General features: G+C 35.9%; 1 long non-coding RNA gene across 1 annotated transcript in view; it reads right to left on the reverse strand.

Annotated features, from left to right (window-relative positions):
• The window catches only part of LOC103352404 (uncharacterized), a 136,518-nt gene that overhangs the window by 60,352 nt on the left and 57,469 nt on the right, over positions 1-18,697 (reverse strand). Inside the window, exon 4 of the long non-coding RNA XR_011386853.1 lies at positions 17,783-17,874. This is a non-coding gene — a long non-coding RNA (uncharacterized lncRNA). The remainder of the gene's footprint in view (positions 1-17,782; positions 17,875-18,697) is intronic.

Here is an 18,697-nt window from a genome sequence, read left to right on the forward strand (position 1 = left end):
TTACCTGTCACTTCAGCATTGCCTGCCATGGCTATTGACTCCATGTTTTCAAGCTTTGATGTTTACTATAATCCTTTATCATCTCCACATGCTTTACACTATTTTTGTGTTAGAACAGCTTTCATATCATACTATTGAATGATTCCAATATTTTCTCTCTGCCTCCAGATTTATCTACACCAACTCAATCGGTTTAACTGTTTATTGGATAGTTTCACTGAGAAGGAAATGTATTAATATGATTCCTCTTCTTTAAAAACATTCCCCATTCCTCAAGAAATCATTGAAAACCTCTTTAACTGAATCTACAGAGCTAGAGCTGGCCTGGTCTGTGCAGATGGTGTCTTGCCTCTTTTATCCACACTTGAAACTGCAGTTCATTCTGTTCTTTACATGGTTATGCTTCTCTGAGATTTTGTAAATGACTACCAGCTCTTCCTGGCCTCCTTCTCCAACTCTAAATCAGCTAAATGTAATGTCTTCCTGAATTGCCCAGCTGGAGTGCACTACTAACACCCAAAGTGAGCAGTTTATTACTTACAAGTAATTCCCCTACATAATCATTATAATGTTTACCAAATACTTTATGTCTATCTCCTCAATTATGCTTGACAACAAGACAATTTATTTTGAATCCATATAAACTGGCCCAATTCGGTGTATACTCACATATAATAATGTATTAATTAGTTAATATATTCATCATCAATTAATGAATGCAAAGTATAGATGAAGGGAGAAAAAAAAAACAGGTTATCAAAGTAAATTACCAAAATAAACCATCACACAAAAAGGCACTAAATACTTGAAAATATTCATATGCCAATAAAATCGAAAGCAATATAGTTTTCTATTTGAAAGCGGATATAGTCTCTGGAATTTCAAATTAAAAAAAAAGCTGGCCGGCACCGCGGCTCACTAGGCTAATCCTCTGCCTTGTGGCACCGGCACACCGGGTTCTAGTCCCAGTCGGGGCGTCGGATTCTGTCCCGGTTGCCCCTCTTCCAGGCCAGCTCTCTGCTGTGGCCAGGGAGTGCAGTGGAGGATGGCCCAAGTCCTTGGGCCCTGCACCCCGTGGGAGACCAGGATAAGTACCTGGCTCCTGCCATCGGGTCAGCGCAGTGCGCCGGCTGCGGCGGCCATTGGAGGGTGAACCAACGGCAAAGGAAGACCTTTCTCTCTGTCTCTCTCTCTCACTGTCCACTCTGCCTGTCATAAAAAATAATAAAATAAAAAAATAAAAAAAAATGCTTAAGTGATCCATTCGGTATTGAACTATCTTTTCCTAAGGAAAAAGTTATTTTGATCACTAAAACAATAAACCATCTCACAAACCTTAACTGTTTATTTGTGGGTTTACTGCATGCTTGGTACTCAAGATAATAAGCTTTTTAAAGAATGAAATCCCCCAAGATGGGATACTTGAATACTTTTCTATTTTCTAAAGTTAATTTTAGCATCTCAAACCATCTCAAAGATAAATGAGCCAATTTTCTGTTAAATCTATTATTAATTCTACCAATTATGCATAGAATACCAAAATGTCTGCTATTGTACATTATCTATTTAAATGAGGAAAAGTAACTCACTCAACTAAAAAGACTTCCGTTTTTACTTGAAATTTGTTGCTTGTATATTAGGCTCAAGGATTTTTTTTTTTCTTTTCATTCTTAGTCGAAGTCTGTCTTAATGATTCTCCACTGATAGTTATGAAACATTTTGATACTTCTTTGGAAAATAAAAGGAAAATCCAATGCTTGTCAAATCTCTAAAGTTTTAATCTGATGTGAGCTTTAGGAGAGAAAAAAATCTTTAGATGTACAGATTATTAATGATAAAAGTCTGAACTCTGAAACATGGAGAAGGCTAATAGCCTATATATGCCTAACTGGACTATTGTGGAAGTATATGCCATCTATTGAGGTGATATAGTGCTAATTCAAGTATTAAAGAAAATATAGTACACAGAAATTGAAAATAAAAGGATACAATTTATAAGAATACAAGAATGGGGACTGGTGCTGTGGCACAGTGGGTAAAGCCATGGTCTGCAGTGACAGCATCCCATAGTGACATCGGTTCAAGCCCTGGCTGCCCCACTTCTGATACCGTTTTTTGCTATGGCCTGGGAAAGCAGTGGAGGATGGCCCAAGTCCTTGGGGCCCTTCACCCTCATGGGAAACCCAAAAGATGCTCCTGGCTTCTGGCTTTGGATCCGCCCAGCTCCAGCCATTGCAGCTGTGGGGAGTGAACCAACGGATGAAAGCCCTCTCTCTCGCTCTGCCTCTGCCTCTGCTTCTCTGTGGTTCTACCTTTCAAATAAATAAATAAATCTTAAATAGTAAAAGTAAAATGATAGCAAAGATAAAGAAGGAAACTTTTATTAGAAACGTAGATCTTTGGGGCCAGAGCTGTGGTGCAGCAGGTTAAAGCCCTGGCCTGAAGCACTGGCATCCCATACGGGCACCGGTTCTAGTCCCGACTGCTCCTCTTCCTATCCAGCTCTCTGCTATGGCCTGGGAAAGCAGTAGAAGATGGCCCAAGTCCTTGGGCCCCTGCACCCACTTGGAGACCCGGAAGAAGCTGCTGGCTCCTGGCTTCGGATCAGCACAGCTCTGCCCTTGGTGGCCATCTGGGGAATGAACAGTGGATGGAAAACCCCTCTCTCTGGCTCTACCTCTCCCTGTAACTCTGTCTTTCAAATAAATAAAATAAATCTTATAAACAACAAAGAAATGTAGATCCATAGATCTATCTGGCTAGAAAGTTTGAGCAGCTCAACCACTAATATCACATATTCTGTCATACAATTTGTGGTCTAATTAATTCCTTGCATTCAATCTGAATGCCAACATTTTTCTCTCCACCAAAGCTCTAGCATAGATACCAAACACTGCTTTTGTGGTCCCCTAAACCAACAGGCCCTACAAATCCCTGCTCTGACACACTGAGTTTTAGACAGATAAAAAGCAAAGGTAAATGTGCAAGAGATTTTGTTGAAACATAGAGACTAACTATTTTGTCTAAATTTAACATCTTAATGCCCAATTTCCCAACAATTTGTGCTTATCCACATTGCAACGACTTTCATCCTTTAAATTTGATTCCATTTTTGTTGTCCTTGTCTTTCCTGTACCATTTTCATTTGATTTTTAAAACTTCCTAAAAGTTTGTTTACTTGAGAGGCAATGTGACTGAGACAGACATGAGAGAGATAGAGAGATAGAGAGATAAAGAGATAGAGAGAGAGAGAGAGAGAGAGAGAGAGAGAGAGAGAAACACTTTTATCTGTTCATTGACTTTTCTAAATGCCTACAAAGGACAGAGCAGGGGGCCAGGCTGAATCCAGGATCAGAAATCATGTTCCAGGTCTCCCACACTGGGGGCAGGAACCCAATTACTTGAAACATTCACTGCTGCCTCTGATGGTCTGCAGGTCTGGAAACCTGGAGACAGGAGTCAAAGCTTGGAAGTGAGCCAGATGCTGTAACATAGGGCGCAGACTTTTTAACCAGTGCCTTAAATGTAATACACTGCCATTGATGTTCCATTTTTCAGAAAAGAGTACAATAGAAGTGCATGCTGCCAAATGCTAAAGCAGAAAAGAAGAAATAGCTAACCAGTTGATTTAAGATAATACAGATTCATTATGTTTAAGTGACTCTCCTTTCATTCACTTCTCAATTTGTTAGGACTGTAGGCAAAACTTTCAATATGCAAATGATTTCTATAGTATTGAATTAGGTGTATTTTCTGCTGAAGCACAAAGATTTACTTAATGCACATTCAGCATAAAAGACTTGACAAAATATAGCAAATTATCATGGAACTGTAGTTGAACTTAGTATAGAAAGGGTTAAAAAATTTTCCAATGCTTGTAAAGATGAAAATGTATCCAAAGAGAAAAAGGAAGATTGCTACTAATTGGGCAGTGCAGGGTTGATTTCCTTCCTGTACCAAACAATCTACATGATTTCTAAAATCTCCACAGCAAATGTGAACAAAATTATAAGGCAGAAAAAAAACATAAGAAATAATTAGACAAACACATCTGCTAGTGTACTGAAAGACAAAGTGCTTTAAAAAAGTTGGGAGGAACTATAGTCAATATGTAATATTCTGACCAAAAGGAAATGAACGATGACAGAGAAGATAATATCTTTCAAATCAATAACTGATCACAGACATACTGCATTTATTTAGCTCGAGATTTTAAAATGTGATACATGTTTTACATGAAAAATATAAAAAAGGATCATTACAGTAACTAGTGAGAATAAATTATACAGTACTTAGATTCACTTTTTATATTTATAATCCAGCAGGTTAATTTTTTTTTTTTTTTTTTAGTTTTATACCACTTAGTTTCCAAATTCCTAGAATTTCAGCTGGAGCTTTTACTTAGCATTGACTTTAAGGAACATAGAAGAATGATTTTAGAAATAGAGAAAAATACTATCTCTTGACTTTTAAATCAGATAGATAAACAAACAGTCAAAAAATCACTTTAGACAAAATAAATTCCAGGCAAGAAGAATAATGGAGGAAGTCAGAAAAATAAATTCTCTTCTGTAGTGTTATACCAAGTAGGGTCTATGTATTTAACCTGATGCCAACAAAATGCTATATTGATCCAATTAGATTCCATTTCATTGATTTCATATTCAATAAATGATTTTTTTCTGTGAAGAGTTGGGATTACATTTAATTTTGTCTATTTAAAGTGAACATTTTTGTCAAATTCAAATGAATATTTTAATTCCTATGGCAATTCTCCTGGTTAACAGAGTCAGGCATCAATATCTGTTATCAAATGTTAGATTGCCCCTAACCAAAACTTGATTGATGATAGGGTAACTGAGCAGGAAATGCTGACATTCAGAGTCTACTAGGAGAGAAATGACAAAGGAAATAATTCCCTGTGTCTCCTGACAGGCATTTACAGATCCTGTTTTGCAAGGCATAATCCTAGCTTCCAAGGTTTTAGAGCTATAGATCATCAGTGAAAGGCTGCATTTATGTGCAGTCACAACAAATATAAAAGCTCGAGACTTTTCATCTTTTTTATTTATTTTCTTTCAAGATCACTCTTCATTAAATTATATTCACAATTATGACTAAATATGTTAAGATGTATATTTTTAAAAAGCTCAATTTTCCTTCATAGTTTTCATTCTTTTCATCAAATTTGTCACATATAAGTATAGTTTTATTTTAACTATGCAGTGTTTCTTTGTATTCATAGCATCATCACTCAAGATGGTAATTATTATGGTGAACATTTGTGTCATTAGACTGGCTTATAGTTTAACAGATTGCTATAAAATTGGATCATATCCTTAAGCTCAAATGTCTGTATGTTCCTGATAATTTTGAAAATGCCATCCCCATTGTAACTAACCTCAGGAAATGAACAAATAGCTATAAGGAGTCCTGGTCTCCTTTGTGCATTTATATTGCTGGATGTTTAGCTTTAGAACAGCTCACAGGATATCTCACAGACTAATTATTAAATATTTTGACTGTAAGGTGATTTGGATATCACTGATGATACAACATATGCAAGTAAAATCATTATTTTTAATTTTGATTTTGATTTTATTTGAAAGAGAGACAGAAACAGGCAGAGATCTTCCATTTACTGGCTCACTACCCACATGGTTGCAACTGCCAGGAGTGAGCCAGGTTGAATCTAGGAGTGAGGAACTCAATCGAGGTCTCCCATATGGATGTCAGGAACTCAAGTACTTGAGTCATTACTAATTGACTCCCAAGGTGCACTTTAGCAGGAAGTTGGATCAGAAGCACACATTGATCTTGAACCAGGCTCTCCAATATGGCATACAGGGGTGCTGAGTGACATCTTAACTGCTGTGCTAAGTGCCCTCCCCTTGAACTATTTTGCGATTTTGCCTACATGTCTTACTATGTAGGGTTGATTTTTGACTGGAATCATCTCTGTGCTGACACAATACCATATGTCCTTTTTCTATGATCACATTTATTCTGCATTTAAAAAAAAGATGTGGGCCGGCGCCGCCGTGGCGCACTAGGTTAATTCTCTGCCTGTGGCACCAGTATCCCATATGGGCACCTGTTCTAGTCCTGGCTACTCCTCTAGTCCAACTCTCTGCTATGGCCTAGGATAGCAATAGAGGATGGCCTAAGTGCTTGGGCCCCTGCATCCACATGGGAGACCAGGAGGAAGCACCTGGCTCCTGGCTTCGGATCAGTGCAGCACCGGCCGTGGCGGCATTTTGGGGAGTGAATCAAAGGAAGTAAGACCTTTCTCTCTGTCTCTCTCTCTCTCTCACTGTCTGTAACTCTACCTATCAAATAAATAAATAAATATAAATAAAAAAGATATTAATTAGGTGAAAGTTATTGGGTTTAGCTTACTTTAGCTATTATATAAGTTTATTGTGAATGCTTACTTAGAAAAATGCTTGGCAGACATTCACAACATTATAAGAGTCTTTCTTTCTCTCTCTCTCTCTCTTTTTTTTTTTTTTTTATTTGACAAGTAGAGTCATAGAGAGACAGACAGAGAGAAAGGTCTTCCTTCCATTGGTTCACCCTCCAAATGGCCGCTACAGCTGGAACCACTCAGATCCATACCAGGAGCCAGGTGCTTCCTCCTGGTCTCCCATGTGGGTGCAGGGGCCCAAGTACTTGGGCTATCCTCCACTGCCTTCCCGTGCCACAGTAGAGCTACACTGGAGGAGGAGCAACTGGGACTAGAACCGGCATCCATATGGGATGCCGGTGCCTCAAGCAGAGAATTAACCAAGTGATCCATGGCACTGTCCCCTATTTTCTTATATATTTGAAAGGCAGAGAGAGATAGAGGTAGAGGTAGAGAGAGAGATGAGATAAACCTAGAGCTAGAGCTAGAAATAATCTAGAGCTAGAGCTTGGGCTAGGGCTAAGAGTAGGGCTAGGGATAGGGATAGAGATAATGATAGGGATGGGATAGAAATTTCCCATCTGCTATTTCACTCCCCCAAATGCCTGCAAAAGGCGAGGCTGGGCCAAGATGAAGTTAGGAGTCTGTAACTCCACTCAGATTTCTTAAGTGATTGCAGGGACCCAAGTAATTGAGCCATCATCTGTTGCCTCCCAGGATGTGCATTAGCAGGAACCTGGAACCACAAGTGCTCCCAGAACTGCGAATGTGAGCTTCCCTCGTGGCATGGTAACCAAAGTAACAAATGCCCTCCTTGTTTTGCAACTTTTAAAGTGTGTTATTCATTTATTTTTACATGATCGTGAAGATCATTCAAGTAGAAATATCTCCCATAAAACATCCATGCTTAGTCCCTGAAATGAAATGTTTTAGTTAAAATTTCAGTGAAAAGCTATGCATATATCACTATATGATTTTGTATATACATTAATTGTTTACTTTTTAAAGTAGAGAAAAGATGCAGTTGACAGGAAGGGATGTCTGCTCACCTCACAAAAGTATGCACATGAAGTACAGGTTTGTGGTGTCCCTAGGTTATGACTCCTTTCTCATGGCAACCTTTGAGATTTTGATGTCAGAGGAGATTAGAGTATCTCCTTTCAAATGCAGCAGATTTTGATCCAGGTAATAGATTCATGATGTGGGCTTTAGCCAATCAAAAGATATGTAGGTTTTTCAAAGGAGTTGGAGAGTGTTATGATTTAATTTCTCAGGAAGAACTAAGAAGAATGACTTAGTATCTGTTAGTGCGACGTAAAATAAGCTGATGTTTAGGGGAAAGAGATGAGAACTGGAGATCCTAGCAACTGACATAGAGTATCTGTTTAAAATCTTTCCTGAAGTCAGATACACAAATGCCTTTTCTGCTATTTGATTTTTAGTAGTGATAAAGCAATCATTTTTGGATTATTTCGTTCAAACTAGAATTTTTCATGATCAACCAAAATAAGAGATGCAAAAAAGATTGGTTGTGGTGGGGGTGAGGTTTAAGCATTGACCAAACAATATAATTAAATAGAACTGAATTACCACAAAATACAAACTGTATTCAAGGAAAGGCATTGTTCTGAAGTTAGACTGATACTTGGAATACTAGCTGCACCTTCTTTTTAGTTCATTTTTCCTAGCATTTGCAATTAGTAAAAACTTCAGCTCTGGAGGTGTAAATTTTTGAGATTGCTTTTACTCTTAGTAGATATCTGATGTGCCTTAGTGGGTCTGGGGGACATCTAGGCAAACAGCAGGAAGACTCAAAACAATGTAGACCAAAAGAGTTGCTTTTTATTTTATTTTTCATTTTCAAAGAGTTTCAGATTAATAATCCAATATTATAATGAAAAACATAATTTAAAAAAAACTTAATTTACAATGAATATGAAGACTTGAAAAATAAAAAAAAAATTTCATGAGGTTCCATGAGGGAGAATCTCAGTAGTGTTTATTAAAGTCCACAATACAATCAGAAAAAATGCAAGTCTTTCAGTTACAACACCCCCCCCTTAATCCAATTCAAGTTCCATTCTAAGTCTCCTGGTAGAGAGATTCTGCACCCCCAATATTTCAGGAATATTATGGCTTTAGGGAGGCACAGACAAGTCTTTATGGCATGATTGTTCATATATTACAGATCACATAATTTAAGCAAAGATGTATAAACCAACAAATTATGCATCCTTAACAATGTGTACAAAGTGGAAATCAACTTTAAATAGCATATTAAAAATCATTAATCAGCATTCTTATCTTGCTCAATAGTTGGAGCAAAATTTCCAGTGCATTTCAAAATATAAGCTTGAAGTTCTTCAATTCAATTGTAAGACCAACCTATCTTACCTAGCTACATATTAAAATACATGAAAATATAATATGTGTCAAAGAATAAATACAAAATAAATGAAAGTTTACATTAAGAATGAAGGGAAGAAAAGGTTATGCTTGACATCATGAAAAACAGTTTTTAGACATTGATATTATTTACTCCTCAATTGCCTTTTATTTTTCTCTTTTCTGCTTGACTGATTCCTCCTATCCAACTAATTTCAACCAAATGTATTGAGGGATGACTTGAATATAATACTTCCACACATTTGCAATGTTTAGTTAAATGAAGTTTCACAAACCTGTAAAAACAGGTAATGACCTACATCATCAAACCATGGAATATTTCCTTCACCTTATTATTGCTTTCTTTGATGCCCTTTGCTCATCAAGCAGGCCATTTGCACTCCCAGAAAGCTAATGATGCATTCTATCTCTAGAAAATTCCAAATTTTGGTTTCAGGAAATTAATCTTTAATTAACTTGATTAATTTAATTATTTTAATTAATTTGGTTGATTTGATTGATTTGATTGATCAATTAATCTTTGATGCATGACTCCTTTAATTCATACATCTCTCTTTGTGTTTATTTGAAAGCACAATTTTACACACACACACACACACACACACACAATCTCCCATAAACTGTTTTGTTTACGTAAATGCCCTAAGCAGCCAGGGTTATGTCAGGCTGAATCTAGGATCTCCATACAGCTTTTCTACGTGGGTGGAAGGGACAGAAGTACTTGTGGCTTCCCAAGATACTCCTTAGCAGGAAGCTGGGTCAAAAGCAGAGGCAGTCACTCTGATATGGGATGCAGGCATTCCAAGCAGTGGCTTAACTAGCTGGTGCCAAAGCATCCACTACTAATTCTACCTTCTTGAAGATTTGCCATATCTTTTTAGTTTGTTTTATATGAATCCATATTCAGTGTAGGATCAGAAATAATTCATTTCCATTTTGGAACACTAGTTCAAGTCCATGTTTCTAAAGTGTATTTGATGAGTCTTCATTTTTGTCACTTCATACAATTCTTGCTCCTTTGCTAAGACTTCAAAGGGTCGTATACAAACTGAAGAAGCACATGGTATTTTATAGATCTAGTTATTTTAAAGCTAGGATTTTTATAGCCCTTTTATCTTTCTTATTATTTTATTGTTAGTGTGACAACCAATCTTAGTAAATATAACCTTTAAAATGTCAGTGCTGTCCAAATTATTTTCTAACAGATACTAGAATCAACAATCATGTACTTACAATAAAGTTAGCAATAGCTGGGGAGTACAGTTCAGATATGCACTATGGATATTGGGAAACTACTCTGTGTTATTTCACAGAGAAGGAAAATTTCTTGAGAATGTTTCTAGTCTTAATAGAAATGTAGTATGCCTTAGGAAACTGGGGACCATCTAGGCAAACAGTAGGAAAACTAAAAATAATGTAGGTCAAAAGAGCTGCTTTTTTGCATTTTAAGGCCTAGTTTCAGTGTAGCAACCCAATGCTATAATGAAAAAAAATTAAAAAATCTAAATTCACAATGAATAGAAAGATTTGCAAAATGAAAACATCTCATGAGACTTCATGAGAGAGAATCTCATACAATGCAATCAGAAAAAAGTCAGGAAATCATTGAGAGTCCAAGTCTTACACTCTGTGATGTAGCTGTGTACTCTTGTGTACTCTACAAAATCACCTATGTTAAATGGTACTTGAAAATGTATAGTCAGTCATTTTCTGCACTGTTAACCTGAAGTTAATAGTGATTTTCTATTTAAGAATTAGCTCTGGAAGTTGTGATCCTTCAATGGACTCCAGAGTTCCCAAATAGTTACATCAGATATATTCTGTCATTGCAATTGTTATCCAAGTAAGGAGTCAAATGTCTGGTGTTTCGTATACCCACAACTTCTCAGGACCACTGATCAGTAGAACTTTTGATTTTTCAAATAAAAAAAAATCACATCCTTTGTCACTTAACCTAAACAAATTGAAAAGTACACAAACAATGGGAAAGATACACAAAGTAACTGCACCAACAATGGTCATAGCATTATATCCAAAATGTCTCAATATCTCTTTCCTTCTGTATCTCTGGATGTTTATTACATATAAAGAATACACATGTGCATGATATATGATCAATATAAAATTACTTGGAGATGTGGAGTTCAATTTTCTTTCCTTCCAGATAGCCAATTATATTTTATTTACTTAATAACAAATAATGCAACAAAGACGAAAAAGTACAGTATCTACAATATGAAAGCTGTCAGGATCTCCCCCTTCAGGAACTGGCCGGGTTACCGCGAAGGAAATTGTCAAGGAGCCTGAGGAAGGTCAAGCTAAACACACTTTATTGATATTCTAGGTGACTAGGAGGAGAGATCGCTCAAGCCTACTCCTGCGGGCACTAGGCACTATGGAACAGGGAGAGAGGCTGAGCAACCTCTGGTTAGTCTGAGGGTCCCCTTATAGACAGTTTCTAGAGGCTAGCCCCGCCCACATTCCAACCCCCCCAGGGTCCTGTAGTCATAGCAACGACAGTTTGTGGTTAGGCCATCTAGTTAGGTGGTCCATTTTCAAATCTTACCAGGTAGGGTGGTTACCTTTCTACTTTTCTTTCAAGCTGTGCTACTGCGCAGTTTCTTTCAAATGGCACTACAGTTACTTTGTTTCAAAAGGCGCTACAATTACTTTCTCCATGAGTGGTTCCCTAACAAAAGCTTTCATCAATTGATGAAAAATATGCTAATAAAAGTAGATAAAAATGTGCATCAGGAGAGGTCATGTGTTTAGCCTATCCCTTAGGTGATGATTCACATGCTTTTGTCCTGTATTAAAGTGCATGAGTTTGATTCCTGGCTAAGGCTCCTGATTGCATACTTTGGGAGGCAGTCATGATGATACAGTAACTGGGTTCCTGCCACCCACACAGAAGACTTGGATTGGGTTCTCAGTTCCTGGCATTGACCTCTTCCTCTGGCCATTGGAGCATTTGGGAAATTAACTAGTGGATAGGGACCTTCACCTGCAAGGATCCTCCCTCCTGCTACTAAAAAAAATTTTAAAGGTCAGTATTTCTAAAAGGTGAATGCAAACAAAAGAATGGATATTACTTTTTAAATGTAATTTAATTAATTAATTTATTTTTTTATTTTTTTGACAGGCAGAGTGGACAGTGAGAGAGACAGAGAAAATGGTCTTCCTTTTTCCATTACTTTTAGCAATGAAATAATCCACATGCATATAAGAAGCTAACAATATAAGGTTATTTTAATAAGAAGGCAGTTTTTTAGAGGGCCTGCATTGTGGCACAGTTGGTTAAGCCTCTGCCTATGACACTGGCATCCCAGATAGGCAGTGGTTCTTGACCCTGCTGCTCTTTCGATTCAGTGCCCTCACATGGCCTGGGAAATGCAGTGAAGGTGTCCCAAGTGTTTGGGCAACTGTCACCCACATGGGAAACAAGGATAAAGCTCCTGGCTCTTGCCCTAAGCCAGGTCAAACACTGGTCATTGAAGCCATTTCAGCAGTGAACAAATGGATGGAAGCTCTCTCTCTGTCTCCCTCTGTTAAATCCTGACTTCCAAAGTAAATAAATAAATGTTTAAAATACATGAAAAGAAAATTTTTTCATGTGGTTGGAGAGAAAGAAAAAGAAAAGGAAAGTGAAAAATCTGTCAACATAAGAACAATTGATTTACTTTGGATATATTACAGCATCACATGTTACGGAACCAGGAAGTACAAACTACTTGGCAGTTGCACATTACAAGATTCAGGAAGAATATGTTGGTATTACTCAATTTTCTAAAAATAATTCTCCAAACCTATATTGGTGTAAGTGTACATATTTTCAAATGATTTTGAGTGTGAAGTATGCTACTGGAAAATTGAAGGAAGACCAAATTGGTTTGTTAAAACTGATGGATGAATGACTAGAGATGATATAAGTAAACAACAAGTGATTTGGCTTCACTGGAGTATAGCTGTATGAGTGTTTGTGTATGCATAATGAAACACATGAAAATTACAGTTGTTTACTTTGAAGTTGGGATTTAGAGCTTTCTGTTTTCTTCTAATCCCTTAAAAATAAAAATATTTTAAAGCGCTCCAAGAAACCCACTTAATTATGTAATAAGAGAAAATGCTACTCTCGGTAGAGAAAGTAAATAAGTGATAATTAGTTATAAGATATATACATATACAAAACCTGTAGAGTTATCACAATAGAAAAAAGAAAAAGGCAAGTTTTCATTACTTCTAGTCTATGCATAATGATTATGAGTGCTTTTGTAATTTTAGATGTCAAAAAGTTACAAAAAAGGCTTTTTAGAATCTAATTGATTTTAGTTTTAAAACCTAGATTTAAGATTTACTGTTAGAGTATATTTAAATATGTGAAGTTGTAACTTAATATCTAACAGGAAAATTGTGTGACTGAAAATGACAGTAATAAAAATATGCTTGGAAGTGACCATATCATACTGAGCTGTCCCATGATCAAGAGAATAAAATACAAAAAAGTGAGCCCTGGAGTACTGGATTACTAAATCACCAACTTAATTGCATTTTCATAAATTGTCTCATGTGTTTTTATTGCCCAGGGGTGCTGGCAATACTAATGAAGCCGTAACAGAGCATTTCCTAAAAATCATAAAAAAAGCAGTATAGAAAATAGGTGCACATAGCATATGAAATATTTTTTATTAAATAGAATTTATTTTTTCTCATGAAACAACCAAATTGATATGGCACCATTATTAAGAAATTGTTTCCCTGTGGTCTTATATAATTTATTCTTTTGCTCATTTGGCACTTTAGCAAATAACAAAGCAGCATGTGAAATGATTAATATGACAATTCCATGCACTCCATGGAATGCTTGAATATAAGCTGGAAAAGCATTATATTATGAACATGCAGCAAAAACTGCTTATCAATAATTGTAATTGGAAATTGCTATAATTCAGAGCTCTGATATTAAGTCTTGGTGGCTTTTATAAGAGATCTCATAGACATAGACACAGGCACACTCTCTCTTACCAAGCTGATGATCTGAGCTATCTTTTGACTTGGCCTACAAAAAAATACTGTTACCAGTTATTGAAGCAGTGGAGTCTGAAGGATCTTTAAACTTGAATCTCCAGAACTGTGATCCATAATAAATCTCTCATTCATAAACAGGTTGTCTCAGGTATTTATCTCATTATAGTGATGAAAACTTGACCAACACAGAAGTTGGTGCTTATTTATTCACAGTGAGTGACAATTTACATTATTAATTTGCTATGCAGCATGGAAAAATAAATCACCCTATATGACAATACGGCCTACCATTATGCTAAAGTTCAAGTATAATGGCTTCAATACATCTATTAACTGTAAAATAACGTATTGATATTTTCGAATTACTATTCAATAAATAAGTGAATGATTCCTATACCAAAATAACCTACATTTGGTAATTATTTCAAAGACAGGTTTCCCATTAATGAAAAAAAGCACTTTTCAAAACTTATTTGAAATTATGTATAAAAATAAAAAGCTGAAATATCCCTCTACCCTGATATAATTGGTTTTCATATTATGCAGTATGGCACATATTGATATTATCTTAATGACATTTAACAGAATTTATATCAACATTTCAGGAAAAAACATTATTTCATGCCATAAAATAATCCTAGTTAAGTTATTAAGTCGTGTTATTAGCAATGTATAATAAAATAAGTTTATTATTTTATTAAGTTAATGAGATAAACCATTGTCAGCAATAATTGAGCACATTATATATGCCAACAATCTCTATTAAGCATTCCAATTTTCCAATGAAGTTATAATTTGTCCAAAGTCACCCTGTTGAAATTCAAGCCCCAGTTAAGTCTAAGAAAGCTTTCCTTTTACTCCATGCTGCACTAACTCTCAAAGCTACATCATTTATGGTTTTTCATATACAATCCAATTAACTGAATATATCTCATATTGAATCTAAATAATGGAAAGTTTAATTATGTGTTTGAAGATCATTACTAGAAGACTTTTATAAGAAGCTTGACTTTGTAAATGATTGCAACTATAATCATGGGAATTATTTAGTACCGTTGAGTACCAGGGCACTCACTATTTGATTCTATGCTTAATTTATCTTTGTAACCTTGGTATTGTAAATACAAGGGTGTATTTATCTATGTATTTTGCTATTCAAGTTGATAGAACATTGCTAGGGAGAAGAAACCACAAATTATGAATTTTTATTTTTTCATACCAGGGTTATTGCAATGTTTAGTAATTAGCATTCGATAAATGGTTGAATTAAATTGTGAAAAAAAAGTTTTGATGTGTAAAATGTGTGGGGGGTGAGTATTTATGAAGCAGGTATTTATTCTTATACTGGATTACTTTATCTTTCAGAAAAAGAGAGTATAGCAGTTTCATTTTGTTTGAAATTTCTCAGTGGGTAATCCTCATTCCATCCATTCCATTTTTTGATCTCAGGAGATTCTTTTTGACAAAATAAGCAAATCAAATTGTAGCATTATATTGTTCTGTCTATAAGACTCACAATAGCTATTGAAATACTAATGCTCTCAGAAGTGATTTTATAAATTTCATCAATTAAGTTTCCATTACTTACCTGTGGCACAAATTCTTCTTTATTCATACAGTAGAAATGTGATGAATATTATGGAAAGACTCTCAGTAAAATATAATTTAATATACAATAATAGTTATATTTGTTGCCATCATACTTCAACAAACATTAGTGAAGATTATTAGTTGAATGAATACTGATTTATTTCTCAGAACCCTTGTTTTTGGACAAGAATCATCATTTTTTTTTTTTGAAATTCTGAACTACAGGATTAGCTGTTATTGGCTTAATGTTTTCAAGGACTGCCTTAAATATACTGTCAGTAATGACTAATCCATACATGTGTATATCAATTGGATATTCAAAACAAATCTACTAAGAGCTATCTTTGAAATTTAATTGGATTATTTTTTGCCATATTTGAAGTATTCATTAGGATGAGGGAAGTTGCAAAAAGTGTGAAAATTTCCAATACTTTTTTTTTTAGTGAATTTTTCAGAATTCTGTTGTAATCTTATCTGGAGTGGTTTTTTGACCATTCAGACACACTGATTAGCCATCCTACATTTTAGTAATTGTCTCAGGAAGCTGATATATAGAACCCTATTGCAGTGGTTTCATTTCTGAAGTTAATTTAGGAACAGATTTTGTTCCTAGGATTCTGATAACAGTTGAACACATCTGTGAGATGTTGTAAATAGTCACATTTTTCTTTTATTAAGGTTTATTTATTTATTTGAAAGTCAGAATTACAGAGAGAGGGAGAGACAGAGAGAGAGAAAGAGAGAGAGAGAGAGTCTTCCATTCCCTGGTTCACTCCCCAAATGGCCACAACAGCCAGGGCTGGGTTAGACTGAAGCCAGGAGCTTCATCTGGGTCTCCCATGTGGATGACCGGGGGCATTAGCAGGGAGCTGGATTGGAACAGCCAGGATCTGAACCAATGCCCATATGGCATGCCTGCACTGTGTTCAGGGGCTTTACCTGCTAAGCCACAGTGACAGCTTCAATAGTCACTTTTTTCTACCAGAAAGCTTTCATCTTTACATTTTTCAATTCACATATTTTCAAAATTATTTTAAGATATTAAAATCTTCAATGCATTTTTAAAATATAAATTATAAAAAAAGCTTTTGCATGTTGATGTTAAGAATTTTGGAAGGCAACAGCATGGGGGAAGAGCTGTCTGCTGTTTCTTCACCAAGGCATTGTGTAGAAGAACTACTATTGCAACTTAACTTTTTCACTTACAAACTTTTCTATATTTTCATAAGTCTTATACAATATAATTCAACTATTGAGACACAATGTCTCACATGGATTTAGAATTCAAATCCTTACAATGTCATTATTCTTAGGGAAAAGGTTTCATAAATTTAAAATGACAAGAACAGTTTTATGGAATTAGATACATATTTTTCTTGATCCACTCAAAAGCTCTCCCCATACTGTAGATACCCAAGGGCAGTAGGCTCTGCTCAAGGGGGTTAGACAGTTCTGTTGCAATATCACAAGAACTATTGGCTCCCACGTGTAAAAAATCAGTATAGAGCTTTCTATAGCCATCACGTGAGCTACCTAGACATAGTGCTTCTACAAACCATTTGTCAATTTAACTCTTCACTAGTTCTAAATTCATTAAATAAGTGTACTACATAAGACTACATAAGATCCTTCCTTGTTTTAAGGGCATGCAAATCAATTCTTTGCTAACTTTTACATAAAAATAACTTAGCAATTTTTTAAAAAAAGTCTTTTAACTATATTTAGAATATATTCATATCCAACAAATTTTACCATGGTACAGGAAAATCTACATTGATGATTTACTTTTTTATGAGGTGGGCATCTGATATGATGATTGTAAATTTGGGTTTCCCACATCACAAATCTGAGTGACTGAGTTTCCTCCTGAGGTAAGTGATAGCTACAGTGCCTGGATCCCAGCCACCAAAATTGGAAACCAGTATAGAATTCCTGGTTCTGTACTTTAACTTGATCCAGAGCCTCTCTCTCTCTTTCTGCCTTTCAAAAAATAGCAGAATAAATAAAAATATCTCTAAAATAGGCACCAGTTTTTTAAATTCAATCATCTATCATTATTTTGTCATAACAGTATAATACCTATTGAAATAAATGGAATGCTATATATATATGTGCATAAATAAAACATAAATAATATGTAAATTTAATGAGTCTTGTCTGCTTAGAAAAACTCCAGGATATTGAGAAACAATTACACATAGTATTTATGCTTTGTCCATATATTCACAGAGAGATTTAAGATTTATAATGTGTAAAATTGTCACATTAATTTTATGTGTTTATGTGACTTTCAGAGGCTAATAGATGAGGTTAATTTATTTGACCACAATATTTTCAAGAAATAAGATAATTTACCTTCTGAGTATGCAATGGTGGAGTTATAAGGAACAAGTGGGCTACTTTAGGTTTGTGGGAAGTTTATTCCAGTTGATTTAGAGAGCAGCATTCTAAAAAAAAAAAAAAAAAAAAAGAAAATTAAAAATGTTCAATAATTCAATGGTCCAGATTTTTTACAAAATGAATACTTCTTAAGCTCTTGCCATTATATATAATTTTTCACCTTCTTGTGTTAATGAAGATTAACTTGCTATATAAAAAAGTCAACTCTAGGTTATATGGGCTACAGTATACAAAAATAAGAATAACATTTAGGGTTTGTGGTTAAATTAACTTAAAGTGAATAGATTTGAAGAAAACGTTAATGCATTGGGACAAAGGCTCATTGACATGGGTAGCCAGCTATGATTTAAAAAGTAGTATGATGATAATCCTGAGTGGAAGGAAGATGGCGAAATAGAGAGGGAGGGAGCACAGCGAAGCTCCACTAAGGGAAGGTTCAAAGAGGGATGAAAATTTGTAGTTTTTAAGCCCTTCCTGAAACTGGGGTGTTAGGGTGGACACGCGAGGAGGACGCGGACGCCTGAGACTCAGGACACCAGCAGGAGCGTGTATGCACCAGCGCTGGAAGCCGAGGTGAGACGGGGCGCTCGCCCAGCACTGTGGCACAGCTGCCGCCGCCCCTCCCCCAACACACCCTGGGACGGACACTGAGACATGCACGACTGAGTGGGGGAGGAAATAGAAAACGGAATAGAGTGAGTGGCGCCGGCGGAGAGAGTGCACGATTCAGGGACACTAACTGAGAGACTGAGTAAGCCAGTGTCTCTTGGCGCCTCCCCGGCGCTCCAGCGGGCGGGAAGCAGCCATTTTGTTTGTTTACATTCGGGCTTAAAGGAGAACTATCTTTGCCTCCACACTAACCTTCGGAGG

The sequence above is a fragment of the Oryctolagus cuniculus genome, chromosome 2, assembly GCF_964237555.1.
Source record: "Oryctolagus cuniculus chromosome 2, mOryCun1.1, whole genome shotgun sequence".
NCBI classification, from domain to species: Eukaryota; Metazoa; Chordata; class Mammalia; order Lagomorpha; family Leporidae; genus Oryctolagus; species Oryctolagus cuniculus.